At 37.2% G+C, this 11,886-nt stretch overlaps 2 long non-coding RNA genes across 2 annotated transcripts in view; one reads left to right on the forward strand and one right to left on the reverse strand.

The window, feature by feature from the left end:
• si:rp71-1h3.1 overlaps positions 1–11,831 on the reverse strand; it is a 142,777-nt gene extending 130,946 nt beyond the window's left edge. Inside the window, 2 exon segments of the long non-coding RNA NR_145709.1 lie at positions 1,158–1,307; positions 11,598–11,831. This is a non-coding gene — a long non-coding RNA (si:rp71-1h3.1).
• LOC141377188 (uncharacterized) lies at positions 1,199–6,440 on the forward strand. Its single transcript, XR_015506059.1, has 3 exons — positions 1,199–1,443; positions 4,098–4,273; positions 4,367–6,440. It is a non-coding gene; the product is annotated as an uncharacterized LOC141377188 (long non-coding RNA).
• Positions 11,832–11,886: the final 55 nt, after the last annotated feature.

Below are 11,886 nucleotides of genomic sequence, written 5' to 3' on the forward strand. Positions count from 1 at the left end.
ACACAAAGCATTGAACCAGTCAAATTCATAGAAACGCATATCCGTATGTCATATAACACATCTAAAGAAAATCTGAGTGTATTGCAGCCATCCAACAATTTCTGTGAACTGTACACAACCAAAAAGTAACCAGCAACATAAATGTATGCATTTATAAGGTTATAATACAAAAATGATGTCCTTTATTCTTTCAAAGTGAATTTTTAAGTTGAAAGCAGCGATCTTATAATAACTGCGAATATTAGCTTTCGTTTGATTGATGCAAAGCACACACACAGTTATATTGAAAAGCTCATGATTGATAACGACGAATCTGCAATGTGATATCACCAGCATTTCCAAGAACGTCTGCATTCACGTAACACTGACTAAACAATAACAGAAAAAAAATCTCATTAAATCACATCACCCTTAAACACAGTAACAGCCTAATATATAATGAACTTCATGATCTCAGGCTAGGGTATCATTTGACAGCAGGTTGTTTCAGCAATGATAGGTTAATGCAATTTCTCTTTTGTTTTCATTCAGTCATCACGAAGGAGATGTCCTTCCACGATGACACACCGATGGTGAGCAACTTCATTTCAGCCCCAGAATATCTCACGCATGTGACAACACCTTCCTTTGTTGCCAAGAGTGTTGAACTGCTTTGAACTGAAGACTGACAGAATAGGGAAACCATTCCAAACGCAAATGTAAATTATTGTTAGTTACACGTTTAACCCTCTAGCCACTGCACAGTTCTAGCATGTGGAGGAATTTTGAAATCATGTTGCCCTCTTTTGGCTGGCATGTGCGACTGCAGATTCTTTCCTGACAATTATGACTGCTTGAGAATGGAAAGATATTAAAGAAGCATAGTGGTGTAATATGATGATGAAAAATGTCGAATATGAATGTGAAATTTTTGACTCCTATATGACAACGTTACAAATATTAAAGGGTATAACCTTGCAGTTTCTCTACCCAATATGGTACAGAAATACAAAAGATGAAAAAATGCAATTGTTCATAGCCTGTAAAACAAAGTCAGCGATAAAACCTGTCCTCGCCACACTAGGCCAAAGTACCCCGTTACGTTCTGTTAACATCTACACATTTCCAGCGCATTTTCTCCTGTGCTTTTGTTTGCAACAGCCTCATTTCATACTCACTCGCTTCCTCCGCCTTCTCTCTCTCTCCCTCACTCCTCCTCAGACCTGCGGGTCACTCCAGTAGGAACAGGAAGTATCCTTCCTCCTTTCCAGAGCTCACCTCTCCGTCAGTTTCCCCAGCGTTCATCCAGTCTTTGATTTCCCACTCGTCTGCAAAGATAAGAAACAAACCCCAGCAATGGGAACTTTCAGTGAATATCCTTTTCAGCCTCCACACCTACTATCTGTTTTGCTTTCTCTTTTTTTGCCTCCCTCGTTCATCTCCGAGCTCGGGGAAAGCGACGAGGTGGGTAGTTGATTCAGTAATATTCTAAACGGTTGATCTAAATAAAGATGCTCTTCAAATTCCATTGTATGTCTAATGGTCTATCACAGAGGGAGGATTACTGATGTGATTTAAACAATGCTGAGTGGAAAGGAGGAGCAGAATAAAAAAGGACTTTTGTGGTGACAGATGCACTATCGAGAATTTCGGTGGCTCATATTTCAAGCTGGTGAAATAGAGTCATTTAAACGGCCTGTACTGCCCAATATATAGCAGTAAATAAACGATAAGAGGTTGGCGATAAGCAAGCAGCCCCACACTCTCTCCTTGCAGCGGAATCAATACAGCCTGCGCAGCAAATCATTCATCTCATAAGTATAATGAATACTTGTGTTATTAATCTCATCTTTATACTGGGGTAATATGATAGTTAATTCAGCTCAGCTGAAATGAACGAAAATAAGTTAATCACAAATGCATTGCTTATGAAAATCAATTCTGGCGAGATATTCTAATAGCAATACATACAGGCAATGAGTGCTAATTTCATCATGCACAGAAACCAATACTTCACTCCGTTCATCTGACTAACGCATAAATGGAATATTTCACACTCTTTTCGTCAGTGAAAACAATATAGATTTTGATTTGCTTGCGAACAATTTTAATAAAAAGCTATTGATGGGATATTGATTGGTTAGCTCACGGCACAGCTCGTGGCCCCAGTGTGCAACAATCATTATGCGCCAAGCTTTTGGGTTCATTTCAGCTCATATGGTCAATAAAGACTCCATATGCTTTCGGCCCTTTGAACATGTCAGGACGTGTCCTCTAAATCAAATTCAACTGTTAAGAAGAGCCAGAAGAGCTGCTCAAATTTAGAATAGTTCCAATATCCTGACTGACCATGAATCTAGAAACATGCTGGACAAATTCATACTACCAATCAGAAATAATATCGGAATCAAAGGCTCATATTTTACTGGTGACAGAGTATAATACTTAGCAGGCTACATAAGTAAATTAAATTTAAAACAGGCCAGAGTTATTTGGCTGTTTAAGCTTACATTTTCCAGAAATCACTTTTATGCTGTACTTTTAAAACTTGTGGCATCCCTCAAGGCCCTCTAAGTGGTTCTTAGACTTCTCTCCAGTCTGTACCTTCCTTTAAGAATGTGATCTTTGCACTCCGAGATCTTATTTATCCCTGTGTCACTTTGTAAAATCTTTATTCGTGTGAACATATCTTTTAAATGTGAGAGTCACTGAAGTAACGGCAATAAAAGCCTGGAGTGGGATCAATGCTGAACGCATTACGCCTCGGCACAGAGACTTGGGTTTAATAATCAAAAAATTGATCCATTAAGCTCAACCTAATTCTTTGCCAAAACGGTAGAGGTGCTCAGTTTTCAACACATGGTTATGTGAGGAATTGCAATTTTTCACAGAGACTCTGGTCTAATGTCACAATATTGAAGATGAAATGAAATGGAATCATTACTAATGTATAGACAGACAGACAGACAGACATAGACAGGATGGAAGGACACTCAGACAGACATACAGACAATTTTGCGATTTTAAGGCCTAGGAATGTGTAAGAGTTAATGAGCAAAAATTACAAAGTTTGTACTCTGTAAAACCTAACAGCCAACTTTATCAAGTGAAACGAGTGTAGTTAATTCTACTTAATTGAAAAGAGTTTTGAACTCAGTGTTGAAGGTAATGAATTAATTAAATACCCTATTACTTCAACTTAAATAGAGTAAAGCAGGTCGCACACCAGAAGCGCCGCTCGGCGGCGCGCCGCGCAGCACCACGCAGCGCCATGTATTTTAGAATTCTAAACATAGGTTTCTATCAGGATACACACACCGGCGCCGCAAGTAGGCAGCTGTCGGCGGCGCCCGGCGACGGCTCAGGACGCAGTTCATTTTTCAGCCGCGCCACAGAGCGCCATCTGATTAGTTTCATGTTAAATATCATTTGAATGTGCGCGTCTGGTGTGTGATACTTTAAACTGTCATGTACGCGCCGTGTCGCGGCGCCGAGCGGCGCTTCTGGTGTGCGACCTGCTTAAGTTCACAGTGCTCATATAGATTAGTTTATTAACTCAAATGGATTGTAGCAATCGGTTTCCTCAAACGGTTTGAGTTGCCTTAACTTATTGGGTTTTACAGTGCTCAATTGGTATGATTTTAATTCATTTATTGGAATTTAATGTGCTAAAATTGCTTCATTTACTCGAATGGATTAAGTACACAGTACTCATTAGGATTAGTTTATGAACTTTATTGGTTTGTTGCAATCGGTTTCCTCAAATGGTCCGAGTTACCTTAACTTGTTAAGTTTTGCAGTGTAGCTTTAACAGAGATTAAATTAAATAATTAATTAAATGAAGACTACACAGTGTTATTTTACTTTCAGTTACTGAATTTATGTACTGCAGTTCTGCAAGACTCGCACAGAAAAACACTTTCTGCTTTTAACTTTCTTCTTTTGTATTCACTTATGCTTGTAATTTATATTTTATTCATATGCACTCACCCACAAATCCTCACAATCAATGTAAAATTAAAAATTGTTTACATATAGAGTTAAGGAACAGGCTAATATGGTACAGCCTCATTCATACACATTCACTAGCTAATTTAGCTTTTTCAATTCACCTATAGCACATGTCTTTGGACTGTGGGGGGAATCAGGGCACCTGGAGGAAATCCATGTGGACATGGGAGAACACGCAAACTCCACACAGAAATGCCAACTGACCCAGATGAGGCTTGAAGCAGCAACCTTCTTGTCGTGTGGTGACAGCACTACCCACTGTGCCACCGCGTCACGTTTAAAGGTATATTATAAACTAAATACATATTACCTACATACTTTTTTCTTTCGAAAAGCTTCTTTGTAGAAGTAATCACTTTTTTAATCCTTTTTTCAGAGTGTTTAATGACCTTGAAGGATATATATTTACTGCAAAGTAACATTTGATCTCCAACTGCTAGGAGTCATCATTGGTGTGAAGAAAAAAAATATTGTAGCTTTATTTATTTATTTTTTTCTCTTCTAGCATTCACTGAACCCACTGTTTTTCACACAAATATCAAAGTTCATTGAATGTTCCCAGATCAAAGCTAAGACTAAGGATTCCACATTTGACACTATATGACTTTCCAAAAAAGACATGAAAATATATCAATGCCACTCTGATGAACTGGAGCATGAGTTCACTCCACCATGTCGGAGCCAACAGCAAAGTTTAAGAGAGCAGATAATGAGGGGGAAGTGGATAAAAAAAAAAAAAAGAGCACAAAGGGGGTAAACAACCAAAACCCTCTAAAACAAGAACCGTGGCAGATTCATTTGGGCTGCAGTAGATGTGGGGGTAGAGAATCACAGCGCAGAGACACTTCCTCTGTGCCGCGTCCCTGAGCTGCCACTGCAACTCAACACCAGCGCTATATCGATCGGCTTCATAAGCCTCCACCAACCTGGTCAAACCCGAGTCCTTTCTGATATTTACCCAGCAAAGTATTCCCTTCTGCTAGCGCTGCCAACCCACAAGACATAGAGGGCGAAAAAAAAGTCAATTATATACAACGTGCTTGGTTTCCCCTCAAGGATGGAATCCACCCTTTCTAATCCGATCAATTCATGTCAGACAGGAGGCTGGATTCAGTGCTATCTCTGAAGTCCTGTAATCCAGGCTAAGTCTTCACACTGCCTGCCTCACCTCCACAAGAAAAGGGTTTGGTCCAGAGCGTGATACAGCAAATTAGTGGTGTACATTCTGAAACACTGCACTGAATAGATGCCAGTGTGCTAACAGATAAGTATAATTGGATAAGCAATTCAGCTGATTTCTACTATTATCAATATTACAGAACACAAAAGCTTGTCACACTTTTTTTATTTAGATTTAAACATTTTATTATTAATATATGCATTTAGGTAACTGCCCTGTTTTGTTTTGATTTATTTATTTCGAACAGAAAAATCATACATAAAAAGTCTAACAAAAAATACATTTCTACATGGTCGAAATGGAGCGGGATGAAGCACAAGCTTATTTTCCAACCCCATTTCACACATCATTTGTCTATTATTTTAACTTATTTCTTCATTTACTTATCTATTCCTTTTACATGAGACATGAGCTTGACATGAGACATATTTTATGGCATCTTTGACATATTATATATTTTATTCCATTTGTACATTTACATTTTAGAAAATAGACCCAAAAAATACATAGTATTGCAAACAGCCATTATATAAAATTTCATCATAACTTTCTCATTTTATTATTATTTTTAATTACCTCTATTCATTATCATACTCTTTTAATAATATATATTCATACAACTTTTAAAATTGATTAATATCCTGACATTGTTTGAGAATCTGTTCTAGACTGTTCCATGATTTCACACCACATACAGACATGGACAAACTTTTTAAAGTTGTGCTTGTTTTCACCTTCCTAAAATTTTGTTCTTCTCTAAAATTATATTCCCCTTGTCATTTTTCAAAAAACTTTTTTATGCATTTCGGAATAATTTATTACTAGCTTTAAACATAAATTGTTCTGTTTTAAATTTAACCAAATCATTGCACTTAAGTATCTTCAATTAAAAACAAAAAAGTAAATGATGTCTTACAAAAAAGCATGTCTTATAAAATAAAAGTAAAACTCTTTACTGAAAGTATTTTGGTAAAGTTCTGATGGTAAGTTCAGTATCCTTACATAATACTTTAGTTTATCTAAGTTAGTCATTCTCTCACCTGCATGCACGTGTGTGCGTGTGCGTGTGTGTGTTACTGTTTATTTCAAAAAACTTATGTTTTCATTTTTATCAATATATTTTTTTTTACATATAGTCCTAGCTTTATTCAATTTACTTGATTTTAAATTAGCTAAAGCATAAATCTGATGTTTTAATACATTTCATAAAATATTGCTAAATATGCTTAGCAATAATATCAGGTTTTTGAGCTATAATTAAAAGCTTGACAAATAGCCCCAGTCTCCCCCTTGGTAGGTATCCTGCAAGGTTTTTTTTTTTTTTAAAGATCCTGGTTTGACTTTTAGCCACTTGCGAACTTTATCCAAGCAGTATATAACTTTGAAGTTTTTTGGCTAGAGGTGAGACATGGGAAAGTGTCCCATTACAGGCATGCAAAGGCTAACGGCCAGTGCACACGGTAAATGAGCAGGAACGAGGAGAGAGTGCTGGGACACTTTAATTTCCACTGACATATTGTGCTTCATGTACAGTCTGAATGGCTCCATAAAGAAAGTGTAATGATGGCCCAGGACCCTGGCCAAATAGCTGACATGCACGGCTTCCCTGGTCAGCTCAGCACCGGGTTTGATCCGTCTCATTACACCAGTCATTCAAATAATGGGCAGCTATGGGAGCTCTGGTAAAGCTGCAACTAATACAGATGCCAAAGTATACATCATAGTGGTTCGTTCGCTTTGTCTGCTTAGTATGCGCAGGTGTTCAGGGCTGAGAAAGTCAACACATAAATCTAAAATATATGTTTACATTTATTAAAAAAGCATTGTAATTTATGGCATGCTATAAAAGTCTTCAAAATTTTCAAAATACAACTTAATATCCGGAATTAACAGATGATCTAAAAATACTTCATACACCATAATGCTGTGTTATTTTTGTAATATTTTCAAATAATAATAAATATAATATAAAAATATAAAATAATTGAACACTAAATAAACAAAAGCACAAACACATCAAGCATATTTTACTCTGCTTTAGTTCATACGTGAGAAACTGAAGGAAGCTTAGATAAAGCGACACCAATAAAAGGATGCGCCGATCTACATTAGCAATAACAATATATTTTCAAGCCGGTAAAAACAGCATTAAAGCCTGTCTACCGAGATCGGAACAGAACAATAGCTCCTTATTCTCATTCAGATGAATGCATGGCAAGGAGAGAGAGAGAGAGAGAGAGAGAGAGAGAGAGAGAGAGAGAGGCACGATAAATCGGCCACCCCTGCTCTTGTCTCGCTTCAAAAGAATCTGTTAGAGAGAGAGAGGGAGAGGGAAAAAAAGCAGGGAGCAAGACCCACACGATGTAGTTCCAGCCAATTGCATTCCAGAGAAGTGACCACGGCTGGAGATAAACAATGCACAATAGATCATGCTCCTCAAAAGGTATAAAAGAAAGGCAGATGCCGCAGGAATAAGGCAACAGCAGGAGAAAAGAAATAATCCGCGTTTCTCCGGCAATTCCGAAAAGCATAATTGTTTAAATCCTTTATTCAGGATTGCTATTAACCCTGTGCGCTGAACGGCTGCAGCAATCTGCATGTGACGGGAAAGAGAAACCTCTCTCTCTCTCCCTCCTCCTTATGTGAGGTTGCCAGGCTCACCCTCTCCAAACCACAGCCACAGCCAAAATCGCTTTAAATTGTTCCTCAGTCGCAAACAAAAAAAAACATTTAACACTCACCCATTGTGCGGGGACTGATCTCTCAAGCACTCTAGCACCCCGTCAACACAAGCTCAGATATCCTTCCACAGATATGTAAACAGCCCACTAAGATTTCTTTGTTTGGATTTTGAAGCTGGGTAGGTTTGCCTTTGCTGCGCTTGCTTTTACAGCTTAGAAGCAGGTGGATGACAAAACATCAATCTCTCCAGGCACAATGTGTAGCACGCACGCTTGACACTCTACACAAGCAATATACAATCACACACTCCAATACAGGGCTCTCAGCTGTAATGATGTCTGTTTGCTTAAAGGCAGCTTTACTGAATATTTCAGCATTTGTGGACAAAAACAACACTGCATAGGTTTAATGAAAGTGGAAACATTTCCCAAAACATCAATCCACAGATGTGTATTGTTTGTGGAGGAATGTGACAAGGGCAGAGGAAAGTTATTTTTCATATTTAATACTCACAATTTTTATTTGCAAGACCCAAAATTTTTATAACCCAAAACTTATATTAACACTTAGAAAAGGAACATTTCACACTTGTAACTGAGAAGTTTGATAAGCACTGATTATTACCCAGGGTAAGAAAACCCTGCTCTGCGTCACGGTTAGTGCAGCTTTTGTTAAGCTATCCATGCATTGCATTACCAAATATTTGCAGTTTCTGTTAAAAATTTAAAATTTGTTCCTAGTATAGTTAGATTTCTTACTGGTGAATGCTACATTAACTTTCCTAAAATTCCCAGCATGACACTTCACTTTTTATGGTTATTGTTTATTTGACATTACTATGGTTCGTTTTAGGGGGTCCATTCATTCATGCAAATTCGAGTTTTATATTACATCTAATGTTGATCAATAAGGTGTATTACTTGTGCCATGCATTTTACTGTGATGGTATTTAATATACTAAACTAGGCACATCATAATTTTGCCAAGAACGATGTGATCCTGGATTAATGGTGTAAAGAAACAAATTACAAATACTCAAATTACTGTAATTGAGTAGTTTTTCTCAGGAATTTTAAAAATGTGTAATTTGCCTTGAGTACATTTTAGTGGCTTATCAGTACTTTTACTCCACTACTTTCTTTTAACCTGTAGTCACTACTTTGTTTTTTCCTTGTCTATGGGGATCAGCAAAAATAATAAAATGATAATAATTTTGCATCATATTGAACAATGTTAAGACATATTTGGAAAGTGTGCAAGAAGATGCCCAAAATCATTACACACAATGACCCAGGGGTTACCAAACTTGTTCCTGGAGGGCCGGTGCCCTGCAGATTTTAGCTCAAACCCTAATCAAACACAACTGAACAAGCTGATCAAGGTCTTAAATTGCGGTCACACTAGGTTTTTCCTCCTATAGACTTCCATTCATACATACAGGAATACGTCAGACCAAAAAAGCAGGGTCATGCGTCAAGTTTCGCAGGTTGCTGCTGTGCAAAGTTCAAGCTTGGTTAACTCTGACCTGTGAAATCGCATCACCGCACGACAGAATAGTGTGACCGTAGCTTTACTAGGTATACTTGAAACAACCAGGCAAGTGTGTTGAGGCAAGTTGGAGCTAAACCCTGTAGGGACACCAGCCCTCCAGGACCAAGATTTGTGACCCCTGGTAGACTATATGTCACTGATGAGAAGATGACGGATGTTTATTGTATGATGACTGAAATCGACAAGTGAAGACTATAGATGGAAAAACTCTAAATGGCGTTTGAAATTTTCTCCTCAAATGAGCATATTTGTCAGCCTATGTTTATGTTTAGTTATTTCACTTGAAAGGCAAATAAAAAAATGCATTTGTCACTATAAAAGTAAAATTAGTGAGCCCACATACAGAAGCCTGAGAAAAATACTAATTTTAGAAGAAAATATCAAATAGCTTTTAGAGGTTTTTGCATCTAAACTCTTCAAATAGTCTTAATAACTATATGCACTACAGAATGTTATGTTTACATATGGCTGGACAAATTGCATGTAAATGCATCAGCTTTTCACAGCGTAATACTACTCTAGAGTACTTTTAAAAGGCTACTTTTTACTCATACCTTAAGTAATATTTACAACAGATATTTTTACTCAACTTGCACTACAATTTTGGGTAAGTAATGGTACTTTTACTTGAGTTTGGTTTTTCAGTACTCTTTCAAACACTGTCCTGGATTAACATCTATGTTGATCCTGAAACATAATTTTTGCTCGAAAATGTAATCCACACCTATTTCCTACCCCTAAACCCAACCATAAATGTAAATTATTCCCAAAATCAAAGGAAAATAATAGTTGGATACAATCGCGTAGAAGTGCATGAACCTAACAGTAAAAGCCTGGACATAACATAAATGTTACCGTGTTTGTTATTGTGTTGTTCCAGGATCAACAAAGATGTCAATTCAGGAACATGTCCGGTGAAACCAGATTGGCATACTGTATACTAAACTAGTAAACCATTACTAAAGTTAGTGTACTAAACACCATCATGGTAAAACACATGACACAATACACATCAGCATTGGATGTAACATAAAACTCTAATTGTGGGCATGATAAATTTTACCTTTACTTTTCAGATCTTTATTCAGTTTGTTTTATAGTTGGGCTTGATTAACTGAATATCTGCTATTTCTGTGTCAGTGTCACAGCAATACAAACAAGGACATTAGCCTGCCATTTAGAACTTTATTCATTTATTTATTTTACATTTTTTTGTGGCTGCATGGTGGCGCAGTGGGTAGCACGTTCCCCTCACCACAGCAAGAAGGTCGCTGGTTCAAGTGTCGGTTGGGTCAGTTGGCGTTTAATGGAGTTTGCATGTTCTACCCATGTTCGCATGGGTTTCCTCCGGATGCTCCGGTTTCCCCCACAAGTCTAAAAACATGTGGCACAGGTGAATTGGGTAGGCTAAATTGTCTGTAGTGTGTAAGTGTGAATGAGTGTGTATGAATGTTTACTAGTGATGAGTTGGAGCTGGAAAGGCATCTGCTCTGTAAAGCATAAGCTGGATAAATTGGTGGTTTATTCTGTTGTGGCGACCCCAGATTAATAAGCCAAAAGGAAAATGAATGAATAAATAAAACACTTTTATTGTCCTTAATAGGTAAACATCATTGTTTGCATATTTGCTATGCACTGACAAGTGAAAAACACCCTGAATAATTGTTAAACGTTATATGATAATTCGGTATAAAACGTTAAGTATGATAACCCTGGGTTCACAAAGGAAATCTGATGTCAGAGGAAAAACTGATATGATGATATATGGGCACACTGGTATCTCAAGTCAATAGAATCTCTGTTAAAGAAACCACAGTCCATGTTACAAATAATAGCTATTCAAATAATACTTCCACTTTTTTCAGCAACAACTAATTTATCATTTTCTTATAACAACCATTTACTCATTCTCAACTTATTCCACGTGTTTGCGTTTCTCTCTGCTGATCAACACAAAAATCATACATTTTGAAGCATGCTGAAAACCAATACACATTGCCTTCTGCTATTTTTTACCTACTAATGATCTAAAGGAATTTTGTCACTTGACACTTTTGCTTTAACACATTTTAAGTTACATTAAAATAACTAAATTTAAATGTATTATTGATAACAATAACATCTTTCTAACTTGTTTAAGCAATTGCAATGCAAATTACAATGACGATCAGGTGCGTGGCCGTTATTGACCTACCTGTTAATCTTGACTTTCCTGCAACACTTATCAACAATGACTGATCTTAAACTTCTTATTTTTTGTTGCAAAATTTTAAAAGATGTTGAGCAATTCTGGTGAAGTAGTTACACAGCTGACAAACAAGCAATGATTTGTCCCCGTTTAACAGGAATTAATTAGTTAAATTCTTCTTCTTCTTCTTCTGCATGCGTTTATTGGCGTTTGGCAAACTTGTTGGCACACTACCGCCACTGGCTGTCAATTGCTGCACACTTCAGTTTAAATAAAGTTTGGTCATTCAAACTGC

This window comes from Danio rerio, chromosome 13 (assembly GCF_052040795.2).
Source record: "Danio rerio strain M-AB ecotype USA chromosome 13, GRCz13ab, whole genome shotgun sequence".
In the NCBI taxonomy this organism is placed as follows: Eukaryota; Metazoa; Chordata; class Actinopteri; order Cypriniformes; family Danionidae; genus Danio; species Danio rerio.